The sequence below is a fragment of the Pinus tabuliformis genome, chromosome 2_1 (assembly GCF_031772625.1).
Source record: "Pinus tabuliformis cultivar Carrire ecotype Pingquan chromosome 2_1, CPIR1, whole genome shotgun sequence".
In the NCBI taxonomy this organism is placed as follows: domain Eukaryota; kingdom Viridiplantae; phylum Streptophyta; class Pinopsida; order Pinales; family Pinaceae; genus Pinus; species Pinus tabuliformis.
The window spans coordinates 253606078-253617983 of NC_142299.1; the positions used below are offsets into that span (position 1 = coordinate 253606078).

General features: G+C 35.9%; 1 pseudogene; it reads right to left on the bottom strand.

Annotated features, from left to right (window-relative positions):
- Nucleotides 1-3200: 3200 nt before the first annotated feature.
- Nucleotides 3201-11367, bottom strand: LOC149199663 (protein LATERAL BRANCHING OXIDOREDUCTASE 1-like; annotated as a pseudogene).
- Nucleotides 11368-11906: the final 539 nt, after the last annotated feature.

Consider the following 11906-nt stretch of genomic DNA (forward strand, 5'->3'; position numbering starts at 1 on the left):
AACTCGATGTTGTAGCAGATCACACAAATCGAATTCTTCTAAACTTTGCAATACTGTCATAATTTGTCATGCATTGTGTATTATTACTTGTCAACCTTCCTTTAGATTTTTGTCAGAATGTGTTTGACTTCAAATCAATGTCATTCCTTCCATTATCGTCATAATCTGGTAACTCAAAAGAGAGATTTGTGACAATGTGCCTATGTGTTGTAACTGAGCTTCTTATCGTTCTACAGTGAAAGGCCTCACATTCTTTTGTATTACTTCACATTATATTGAAGGATGAACTTAGGCCATAGAGTAACTTCATAACTTGCATTATTTTTCTTGCATCACTAGTACTTATTTGCATCAAAGAAGATAATTTGTACTTAGGATATTGTCATAGTTCGAATAATAAGAGTGACTTGTATCACAATAATATGACTTTAAATCGTAGAAGAAGAACCTTGCATCATAGTGCGGGAGTATTTAAATTATTGTTTGAGATCTCTCATTATCACAACTTTGTTTGTACATCACATATTTCCCTAGAAATTAATTCTTATATTATATCTCAAGGGAGCAACTCACATTTATGTTTAATTTAGGCCTGAATGAACATTCACCACAAAATTATTGGGAATAACCTTCGGATTTAAAAGCAGAAGTATCTTGTATGAAGACAATATGAATTTTGGATCTTAGACTTTAAGGACTTGTATCACTTATTTTTCATACTTCTTAAATTTAGATACAAATATGTAAACTCAGACTTCATAGGGATTTCAAAGAGGGATTCAAATAGAATTACCAACAAGAAGTGATTTTCACCCTGCTAACCTGAACTTCGATACCATGTTGAGAAATTTGTTAGGGAAATAACTTAGATTTTTACTTTAATTGGTTTATCTTATTATGGCATGATCTTATGATATTTAATTATTAGTTCTTGTTTCCAAATTATCTTGTTTTTATCATCAAGACTAATGCCACTCAATAAAAAAAAGAGGACACCAGATGTAGGGACATTGTAAGGCAAAACCCCTATGTAGGTGAAAACCCAATTAAGAACTCTTCCTTTTCAATTTATTCAAATCAAATTGAGATGACCAAGACCCTTATTACTAAGACCAAGGAAACCTTCCATCCATCAAGTAAACCTTGTTTACAAGTGACACATCATGCTTTAGTTCCGTAGTCACATCATACTTCAGTCTTGTAGTCATACCTTATCTTTGTTCTTGGTCATAACATTCTGTAGTAATACCTTATTTTGGTTCTGTGATCATAAAAGTTTGTAGTCATACCTCGGTTCACAATAACTTAGTGCCTCGGTCCTGCAATCATCCATTACTTTGATCATGTGAATCATCCTTACTTCACTGTCCTATAATCTGAGTTTCTCTAAAAAATATATCTGAACATTTTTTGCTTCAAGTGAGGTCAAGTTCATTTGGGTATTTATTTTTGCTTCAGGTGGGGTCGAGTTCCTTTGGGTATTTATAGTTGTTTCTCACTATAAATGAGCTGACATGAATAATTTATGGAAGTCGACTTGTAGAGGATCAATTTGGAGGCCGACATGCAAGGTGACATGATGGAGGAGGTTTTGACATGACAAAATAGATTTGTACCTTCGACACCATGAACCCAATAACAGATTCATACATAGTAAATTTGACTTCGACTTAAACAAAAATCCTAGAAGCCTATAATGGACGCTTGACCTATGACCCCCAAGCATGAAATCCATGCTTTAACAGGTCAATTTAATAATAAAAAAAATTATTTTGACAAATATATTATATCATGACTCAAGTATAATTATAAAGACTAACATTAATTACATTCTTCAACACTAAGAACTATAAAACTTGTCATCTATGTCATTTATTTTCTTTAGTGTGATTTCCTACTAGGCATGTCAACACTGACAAACTTTTAATACTCTATATGCACTGTAAATATTTTTAAGAATATAGAATTGTGAGGTTTAAAAAAACCATAAAAAATAAGAAAAATAAAATAATGTTATTTAACACAAATTTTAATTATTGTTAATAATATAAAATTGTGAGGTTTAAAAAAAACCATAAAAAATAAGAAAAATAAAATAATGTTATTTAACACAAATTTTAATTATTTTTAATATATATAAACATCTATTTAACTCAAAATCTTATAAATAAAAAATAATTCAGTTATTTTATTTTATTTTTTAAATCCTTCCACCCTTAATAAGTTAAAATTAAAAAAAGGAATTCAGTTATTTTATTTTATTTTTTAAATCCTTCCACCCTTAATAAATTAAAATTAAAAAAAAAATTTATATTTTTCTTAAATATATCTTACCCTCAAAATATAAGTTTCATATCATAATTTTTTTAATAAAATCTTTTTAATATTTCAAAGAACTTTGTTGTTTAAAATACATATTTCCTACCACAAACTTTAATTTTAATAAAATATTTTTTTATTGGACATATTGCAATGACACTTTTCATGTTACATATCTATTTAATTTTTATTTAAAGATTCTTTCACTTAAAACATATTTTTGAAATCAATTTAATTTTAAATTTAATAAAAATTATTATACAATTTAAAATTATTATACTTGGCAAATTTAAAATATTAAATTTATATAATTTAAAGATGTATATAATACATATAACCTAAACATTTATATTAAAAAAATCTCATATTAAAGAATAACTCTAACATGACATGTGTATTTTATAAAAGAGCTTTCATATAACATACCTATTTTATATATATTAAAAATTTACATGCAACATTCCACCTTTGACCTCACATACCGACACCTTTCATATCACATGCCAACTCTTCTCTTACTAAGAACATTGTACAACACACATTTTTTATTACGGTCAAGAGCTAATGGGCTTGTCATTGGGCATTAAATGCCTGGTTACATGCGTCTTCGATAGCTTTTTATAACAAGCACGTGGTGATAGATAAATAAAAAATAATGGCAGTGATAGATAAATAAAAATAATAACATGTATGTTAAAAAATTATTGGAACTAGATAAATAAAAATAATAACGTGTGCGTTAAAAAGCTATTGAAATTAGATAAATAAAAATAATAACGTGTGTGTTAAAAAGCCTATCGGAGTACATATAGCCAAACATTTAATGCCCAATAACAAGCCCACTAGCTCTTGCCCTTACCTGCTCAACCTTTACTAAAAGATTATCTTTGCTGAAGACAGTGGACAGTCCAATTTGCTTGAAAACAGTGATCCAAATTGTTTGAAAACAGTGATCGATTATAACCTTTCATTATATCAAGTTTGGCAAAGTTGGCGAGGTTGTGTTTTCCTTTGAGTTGTGTGGAAATGTATTCTTATGTGTGAACTTCACGTACAAGCATGGGTGGTGTTCATTTACTAGCTTCTGTGACGGAGGTATACTCGCATTATAGAACAGAGCAATCGAAAGTCTGGCTCTCTCTTCGTTTGTTACTGTCCGGTGCTCTACGCTTTTGTATCTCCCGTTTGTCATTACCTGCATACAGGAATGCCGATATAAGGGAATGATAAAAACTATAACGATAAGAAGATAAAGAAATTCGCCCAAGTCAAGAAACACATGCAGTCCCATATGTTGCAGAAGCATGAAACGCATGCAGCCCAATATGTTGCAGCGAAGGGTAAAGCATGTTGACCAACGACTTCTTCACATCACGGCCACCACATTATCGTCGTTGGAGACAGATCTGTGCAGAAGACGGCAGAATTGGCAGATCTGTAGCAGAAGCTTGTCGATGGTACAAGGTCGTGCTTGCAGAGTGGTGATCAGTCCTAGATCATGTCTCGTGATTCCTTGCGGCATAGAGTTGTGGATCATTTGATTCATTTCACCGAGATAGCGACCGGTGTGCAAGCTCAGAGATAGACAAAGCCGCCACTGGAATACGAAAGGTTGATTTAAAGACAACAATATGAATTGGGTGGATTTCAAGCTTTCTTCACATTTTTTTTAAGACAACAATATGAATTGGGTGGATTTCAAGCTTTGTTTTAAAAGACAAGCCTTTTGATTCGAATGGTTTGACTCATTCAATTAATACGGACGTGAGGCTTGTTCGCAATTCATTTAGAAGTTCATTTTTTTGGAACCCTCCACGTGGAAAAAGCTTTTTGCCTGGAAGTTGGTTTCCACGTGGAGAAAGTCTTCGTCCTTTTTCTATAGTCAAGCCATTTAATGTATTAAATATATATAAAATGTTTTTTTGGGGCTTGTCGAAGGATTTGGGTATAATAAATTGATGGAGTCTTGATTTAAGAAAAGCTAAAGCGTGTGGATTTGAGTTATCACATTGAAATCAAGTTTTTGTTAGTGAAAGAAAGGATTCAATGTCGTAGAGCTTTTATGGGTGAGTTCCATTTTCAATTTAGTTAGTGGGAAATATCTCTGTATTTATTAACTATTATTATATAAAAAAAGAGAGTGTGAGAGATGATGTTGGTGATTTTGTTTTTATTAGTTATTAAAAGGGTTGGTGGTTTTTAAATTGGAAGCCTCAGTGTCCAAAACATCAATTTTTGTGTGTTTTATTAGCTATAAAAAGGGTTTGTGGTTCTTAAATTGGAGGCCCCGGTGTTTGAAACACCAATTCTTGTGTTAGTAAAGTCAAGTTGTTTGATCAAATTTTGAACACATTCTGTATCCAAACCTCCATCCTAGCAACTCACGGATAGCCGAAAGCGAAATATCTGACAGATGGTGGTTGGTCCATAGGATGGCTCATTACTTGACGACTCTTATCGTGGAAGCCCCAACGAGTTGGGGTGTCAATATTGTTGATCTTGCAAAGTTCATCGATGATTGTCAAAGGCAGTTACATTTTAAATTGAGGTCAAGTAACAGCTCGAAGATGTGGTGGTGAAAGAGTGGTGTTTGCAAGATTCCAGAGTGGATGTGAGTGTTGATGAAGACTAGTTAGACATATTATCCTTGTTGCTATAAATAGTGTAATCATTGTTTTCCATGTAAGAATTAAGGGAGGGTGTTGGAAGTAATGCTTCCATGTGTTGTTGTGAATTTTCATTATGACTCCCTAGGTGTCATTCTAGAAGTAGTTATTTCCCTATGTGTGTGAGTTGTCTATGTGTCATAGATCCAAATTCTTTGTATCTCATCATCTAAAAGTCGGTGATCTAATTATTATATATGTAACTCCTTTATGTGATCAATAGTAAGAGAGTGTGATTTGTGTTGTGTATGAATATCTCTCTGATCTCTCTCTAATTTGTAATAATTCCCCCTCCATCTGAGTGAGGAATCAATCCATGGACAAGGTATGGTCTAGGGCAAGGCGGGTAGAAGTTCATGCGCATCAAATTCATGGGCTCTGACCCAAACACATTCTTGAAATAATCAAGAGACTCCAAATCTAGGTTTTCAACGAACAAACTCAACATATCTTGAGCGACTCTTTCTATCTAAATTGCATACCTCTCAATTGTATCCATGCAATTAATTAGTTAATGATATAATCAGACCCATGCTCGTAAATACAATTTTATAGTATAATACAAGCATAATTTTGGTTACCTAAAATGTGTGGGGATGGTTGGCCAGAGGGTAAGATTCTTAATGTTGTTTGGCATGAGTTTCAAAAAATCAAGTCACCCTAGTCCAAAGTTTGATCATTACTTGTCACAAACATATTACCGTAACCATGAGCGACTCCTACTTGTGGAGAATATTTCAAATTTTCTTCTAATGGAAGGCTGAAGAATTCTTTAGCTACAACCTTTATCTCATCTATTAAAGTATAAGGAATTCCATGGTTTACAATTTGTGAAGAAAAAATGCAAGATCGTCAATCTTCCTAAATTGTATAAATGTAATACTTTACAAATTATAGCATGATATTTTATGAGAGATCCATTTTAACAATTGAATTTTTTAGCTATCCTTCTTCATATTACAAATTTTGGAAATATTATAGAATTTCACTAAATAAGGTGAAACAATTAACTTAGTTTCTATTAATTATTCCTAAATATTCCTCTAATTTATGATGGAGTTAATTTCAACTCAATTATTCATAAGGAAAGCTTGTAAATATTGTTGGGTATTTTATAAGTTTGATATCAATAATTTTTTCATGATTAGAATCTTCCCACTCAAATATGATATGGTTAATAATGTTATTTTTGAAAGGATCTTAGCTGGAATTATTTGGTGAACAATTTTTTTTCTCTATTTTCTTGAGTTCAAGTCTCTAGAGACATATTGCAGTTTTCAAATTAATAACATTTATAAATAGTTATATTTGAGGAGAGAGTAGCAGCGGATTTATGGAAAATAAAAAAAATTCATGATTAGAATCATCCCAATTACATATGATAAGGTTTAAAATGTTATATGGAAAATATCAGTGCTGAAAATGCAACAAGATGATGGAGCTTAGTGAAAAGAAGTCGCCTTCACTAAGTGGGCCCGCAGGCTATTTTTGGCACAAAGTCTATTTTTAGACATATGGATCATGGTCTATGAGTTGTAGGATGCTATTTGTGGATGATTGGTCATGTTGGTAAAAATAGATGGACTTCTATTTTTAGACATATGGGCGGAGTCTATTTTTAGACTGCCAAGCTAAAAATAGAACAGTCAAATATTATTACCTCTTAATAATATTTGGACTATAAACATTATCTTATCCTCTTGGAGCACTTCAGTTCGAGCTATGGATGTGGCACATGCAGCTGTCAGAAGGAAATACGCTTTTCTTATGGGTCAGTTGAGCTATTGCATGATGGACTTCGGTTAGAACTCAAGTGATTGAGTTTGGTGGAGTTGATTGAGGAGTTGACGGAGTTGTGTTAAGTTTGACTTAGTTGAACTAGTTGTATTTAGTCTAACTGCAGAATACACTAGCGATGAGTGATGTGAATTAATTATTAATTAATTCACTAATTATTAACTCATAAATCAACTAAAGAATACATCAGTTAACTTAGTGCATGGATAGTTAAGTGGAGACAAGTGTTAGAGGTGAGTGAAAGGGCAAGACAACTGTCAGTTGTGACTATAGTTGTGCATGAGATTTGCACAATCAATGGATTGAGTATTGCCAATGAGGATTGCATGGTTCAACCAAGGGAAATACGAGTTTGGATCAGCCATTCTCATCTATTCTCATGCAGGATTGCACAGTGGAGGCAGGCAAGCAGTGGAGGAGATTTGAACCTGTGATTGATTCAGATCTGAGCTAATTTGTGTATAACAGGTGGAGATAGTACTGAGTACTTGTGAGGAGTATTGTTACATGTTCTCAATCAATACAATATATAGATAGTTGGGGGTTTTCAGCTGTATGCTTTCCCCGTGATATACTGTGTTGATATGTGTGATTGATGCTTCAATGTGCGCATGCGATTGTTTCTGAATTCTGCAAATTGATGATCAATGGTAGAGGAGGTTATGTATTATGCATGCATTATGCAAATAGTGTATAATCAGGATAATCTCTGTGAATAAGTGTTATATTATTCAAAATTTCTACATGGTATCAAAGCAGAGTTGATCATCAGATCTATTATTCAGAAAGTGATTACATTTTATTTCTTCAGGCAGAGTCTGTAATCGGGCTAGGTAGCCTCTAGATTCATCCTTCTTTTGGAAGGTGAGATATCCAGTGAATGCCCATACAGTCAATCTCTGTACGAGAAATACTTTGTTCTCACGAATTTTAGATTAGAAGCGGTTGAGTTTTGAGCTGGTGGAATTTGAATTTGTAGCAGTGTTTTCTTGGTGTCAAAGTTGAAATGTCTTGCAATGGATTGCGATTGGAGTATGCTCTTGAAGGCAGCTCGAATTATATTGCATGGAAAGATAGGATGGAGGGGGTGTTAGATGACAATGGGTTGAAGGAATTTCATAGATGTTGAAGTCCCAAAGCCTACTGATGCTGCTCACGTTGAGGTTTGGCAAAAGAAGACAACAAAGTGTCGAAGGATTCTGTTGGAGGGCGTGAAGGATCACATTGTCTCCAGCCTGCATGGAAAGGCTTCTCCATACTTGATGTGGAAAGTGTTGATAGATCTATTCCAAAGCAAGAGCGACCAGAGGAAGTTGGCGCTCAAGGATAAACTTAGAAACATTAAGTGTGAGAATGGAGACAGTATGCCCAGGTATCTCACGAAGTTCACCCAATGCCGGGATGAGCTGGGAAGTGTGGGGGTGACTATCGATGATGAGGGCTTTGTGAGCTTGGCTCTCCTTGGTCTTCCGAAGAGTTGGCATTCCTATCAGGACTCTATCAATGGTCAAGATAGATTGCTAGGATGGGAGAGACTTTAGTCGGATCTTGTGCAAGAGGAGATTAGACGGAATACCAGGGACGGATCTTCATCAAAGGCATCTGATGAAGAAAATTGTGCTTTGGCTGCCAAAGCAAAGAAGGGGAAGGAGAAGGTTTCTCTTTCTAAATCCAGTTCTTCCAATGATGGGAAGAAGGTTGACAAGTCGAAGGTGAGATGCTTTCGTTGTCATGAGTTGGGCCATTATGCTACTAATTGCCCAAAGAAGAAGTCCAAGAAGGGATTCGAGGAAGGATTTGAAGGTGAGGCACTTGCTTCACAGTTTGAGTTGGATTTCACACTCTTCGCATGCATGGTTTCATCCATGGTGGGAAGTGGTTGGTTTCTTGACAGTGGAGCTTCTTTCCACATGACTAGTGACAAGAGTTTGTTCAATACTTTGGAGGAGAAAGATCTCCACATACTCATAGTGATGGGTAATGATGAGAAGTATAGTGTCTCAGGTGTAGGCACGGTTATTTTTCAGAGGGAGCATGGAGCTCGCCTTACCTTGACCGATGTAAAGTATGTACCAGGATTAAAGAGAAACTTGGTGTCGATCGCGATGCTGGAAGACAGAGGCTATGATGTAGTCTTCAATAAGGGAAAGGTTTTCCTTAGACACATCATCACTAGACAGGTGAGGCAGATTGGTTCACGGGTCAAGAACCTGTATGCTCTTGAGGTTCAAGATGCATGCAACGCCTTGAGCAGCGAGGCAACTGATGGAGACTTTGTGGTTGAGAGGGAGCGTATATAACCTCTCAACATGTAGAGCCAAAAGAAGTCTCAGATGATTGTGGAGGAGCCATGATTGGTGCAGCAACTTCAGGAGGTTGTGGAGCAGCCACAACTAGAGAAGCTGAGAGGAGATCGAGTAAAGACATATACTCATGCAGAGACCTCCAGTAGGGGGAAACTTCGAGCCAGGTGGGTTGAGGGATCACATGTAGCCATACCTCCAGGTAGGAGGTGGGGTGATGTGGATTGATCATCCCAAGGAGGAGGGGCAGGATCCTTGAGGTACCTAACCTCTTGGATGAGACCTTGCTATGGGAGCCCCGATGTGGAGTAGCAGGAATTGACTGATTAGGTAGAGACAGATGTGGATGGAGCGGCAGAGAGAGTGATAGTGCAGGGAATCCTAGGACAACGCATAGCTAGCAGGCTGCAGTAATGTGAGAGGCACAAATGTTTTGCATAGTGCTACGTGGCACAGAGAGGTGTGCAATGGTGTGAGATGCATGGAGATGTTGCAGTAGAGCAGATGTCAAAGAGGGAGCACTTGTCAATAGCAAGTAGAGCTTCAGCATCAAAGTATGTTCCTAGCCCAACAGAGTGGTCAATTGGGAGTGTTTTTGTTCCAAGTGTTGCTGGAGCAAGTGGATCGGGCAAATGTGTTGCATGCAGAACATTCCAGAGTTGCAGGATAGGGGTTGCAGATAATCAATATCTTGTTGAGAGGGAGTGTTGAAAATGCAACAAGATGATGGAGCGTAGTGAAAAGAAGTCGCCTTCACTAAGTGGGCCCATAGGCTATTTTTGGTGCAAAGTCTATTTTTAGACTGTCTATTTTTAGACATATGGATCAGGGTCTATGAGTTGCAGGATGCTATTTATGGATGATTGGTCATGTTGGTAAAAATAGATGGACTTCTATTTTTAGACATATGGGCGGAGTCTAATTTTAGACTGCCAGAATAAAAATAGAGCAGTCGAATATTATTAGCTCTTAATAATATTTGGACTATAAACATTATCTTATCCTCTTGGAGCACTTCAGTTCGAGCTACAGATGTGGCACATGCTGCTGTCAGAAGGAAATATGCTTTTCTTATGGGTTAGTTGAGCAATTGCATGATGGACTTCAGTTAGAACTCAAGTGATTGAGTTTGGTGGAGTTGATTAAGGAGTTGATGGAGTTGTGTTCAGTTTGACTTAGTTGAACTAGTTGTATTTAGTCTAACTGCAGAATACACTAGTGATGAGTGATGTGAATTAATTATTAATTAATTCACTAATTATTAACTCATAAATCAACTAAATAATACATCAGTTAACTCAGTGCATGGACAGTTCAGTGGAGAAAAGTGTTAGAGGTGACTGAAAGGAAAAGACACCTATCAGTTGTGACTATAGTTATGCATGATTGGATTGAGTATTGCCAATGAGGATTGCGTGGTTCAGCTAAGGGAAATACGAGTTTGGATCAACCATTCTCATCTATTCTCATGCAGGATTGCGCAGTGGAGGCAGGCAAGTAGTGGAGGAGATTTGAACCTGTGATTGATTCAGATCTGAGCTAGTTTGTGTGTAACAGGTGGAGATAATACTGAGTACTTGTGAGGAGTATTGTACTATGTATTGTTACATGTTCTCAATCAATATAATATACAGATAGTTGGAGGTTTTCAGCTGTATGCTTTCCCTGTGATATACTATGTTGATATGTGTGATTGATGCTTCAATGTGCGCATGCGATTGTTTCTGAATTCTGCAAATTGATGATCAATGGTAGAGGAGGTTATGTATTATGCATGCATTCCGCAAATAGTGTATAATCAGGATAATCTCTGTTAATAAGTGTTATATTATTCAAAATTTCTATAATCAGTTGGTTTTTCGCTATAAATACATTAGGCCTAATAGAAAGACACCCCCCCTTACCTAAACTATAGATATTCTCATTGCTATATGAAATTTATTACCCACCTGGAAGAAACCCCATTATTGGCATTCATTACCCACCTGAAAGAATCCCCATTCTTGGGAGGCGTTGGAAACCCTCTCCATTTCTTCTTGTCTCTGATCATCTTATCCCTGCGAGGTGATAAGCTTCTTCATGTCAATAACAAGAATTAAAAATTCAGAAGAAGCGAGTAATGAGAGAGTTGGCCTCTGTTCCTGGGGTCTTATGTAACATCGGAGAACAACTTCAACAACATCTTGGTGGACATGATTTTTGACAAGCTCCTACACACTTTCCATGGGAATCACTTTGCCTGTGTTTCCATGGATGAAAGGGTTTGCATCTGAAGTGGCCATGAGCGTAGTGGAATAACAAAGGGTTGCACAACCTCGTTATCCCAAGGGAGCAAGCTATATCTCATGCAACATGGAATTTACACTTTCTTTGCCCGCCCCACAACACACCATTTATTTGTCGTGAAAATTATACGGCATTCAACAATCCCCAGTACGATTTTGATTTCAAACATTTTCTCATCCTACTCTTCAGGTCTTCAACGTTCATTTGTGCTTTCGTTCTTAAATACTCCAATCTTAAATTCAGTATTGGAAAGGAAAAGGAGGTAAGGCACAAAATAACACACGCAAAACACATGAGTTGCGGCTCTTTTACTGATTACACAAATTTGATGATTACAATGAACCCAGTGAGAGGTATTTAAATCTTTTCCAACTAGAGACTCGCCTAAAATAACTTGACATACAACCACATACTAAATTCGACTATGACTTAACTTGACTTGACTCAACTTGACTCAGTTAACTGACTCTCTAATTTTATCCAACTTCTTCAAGTGGGAGTAATTATCTATTTTAACACTCCCTCTTAATTACGA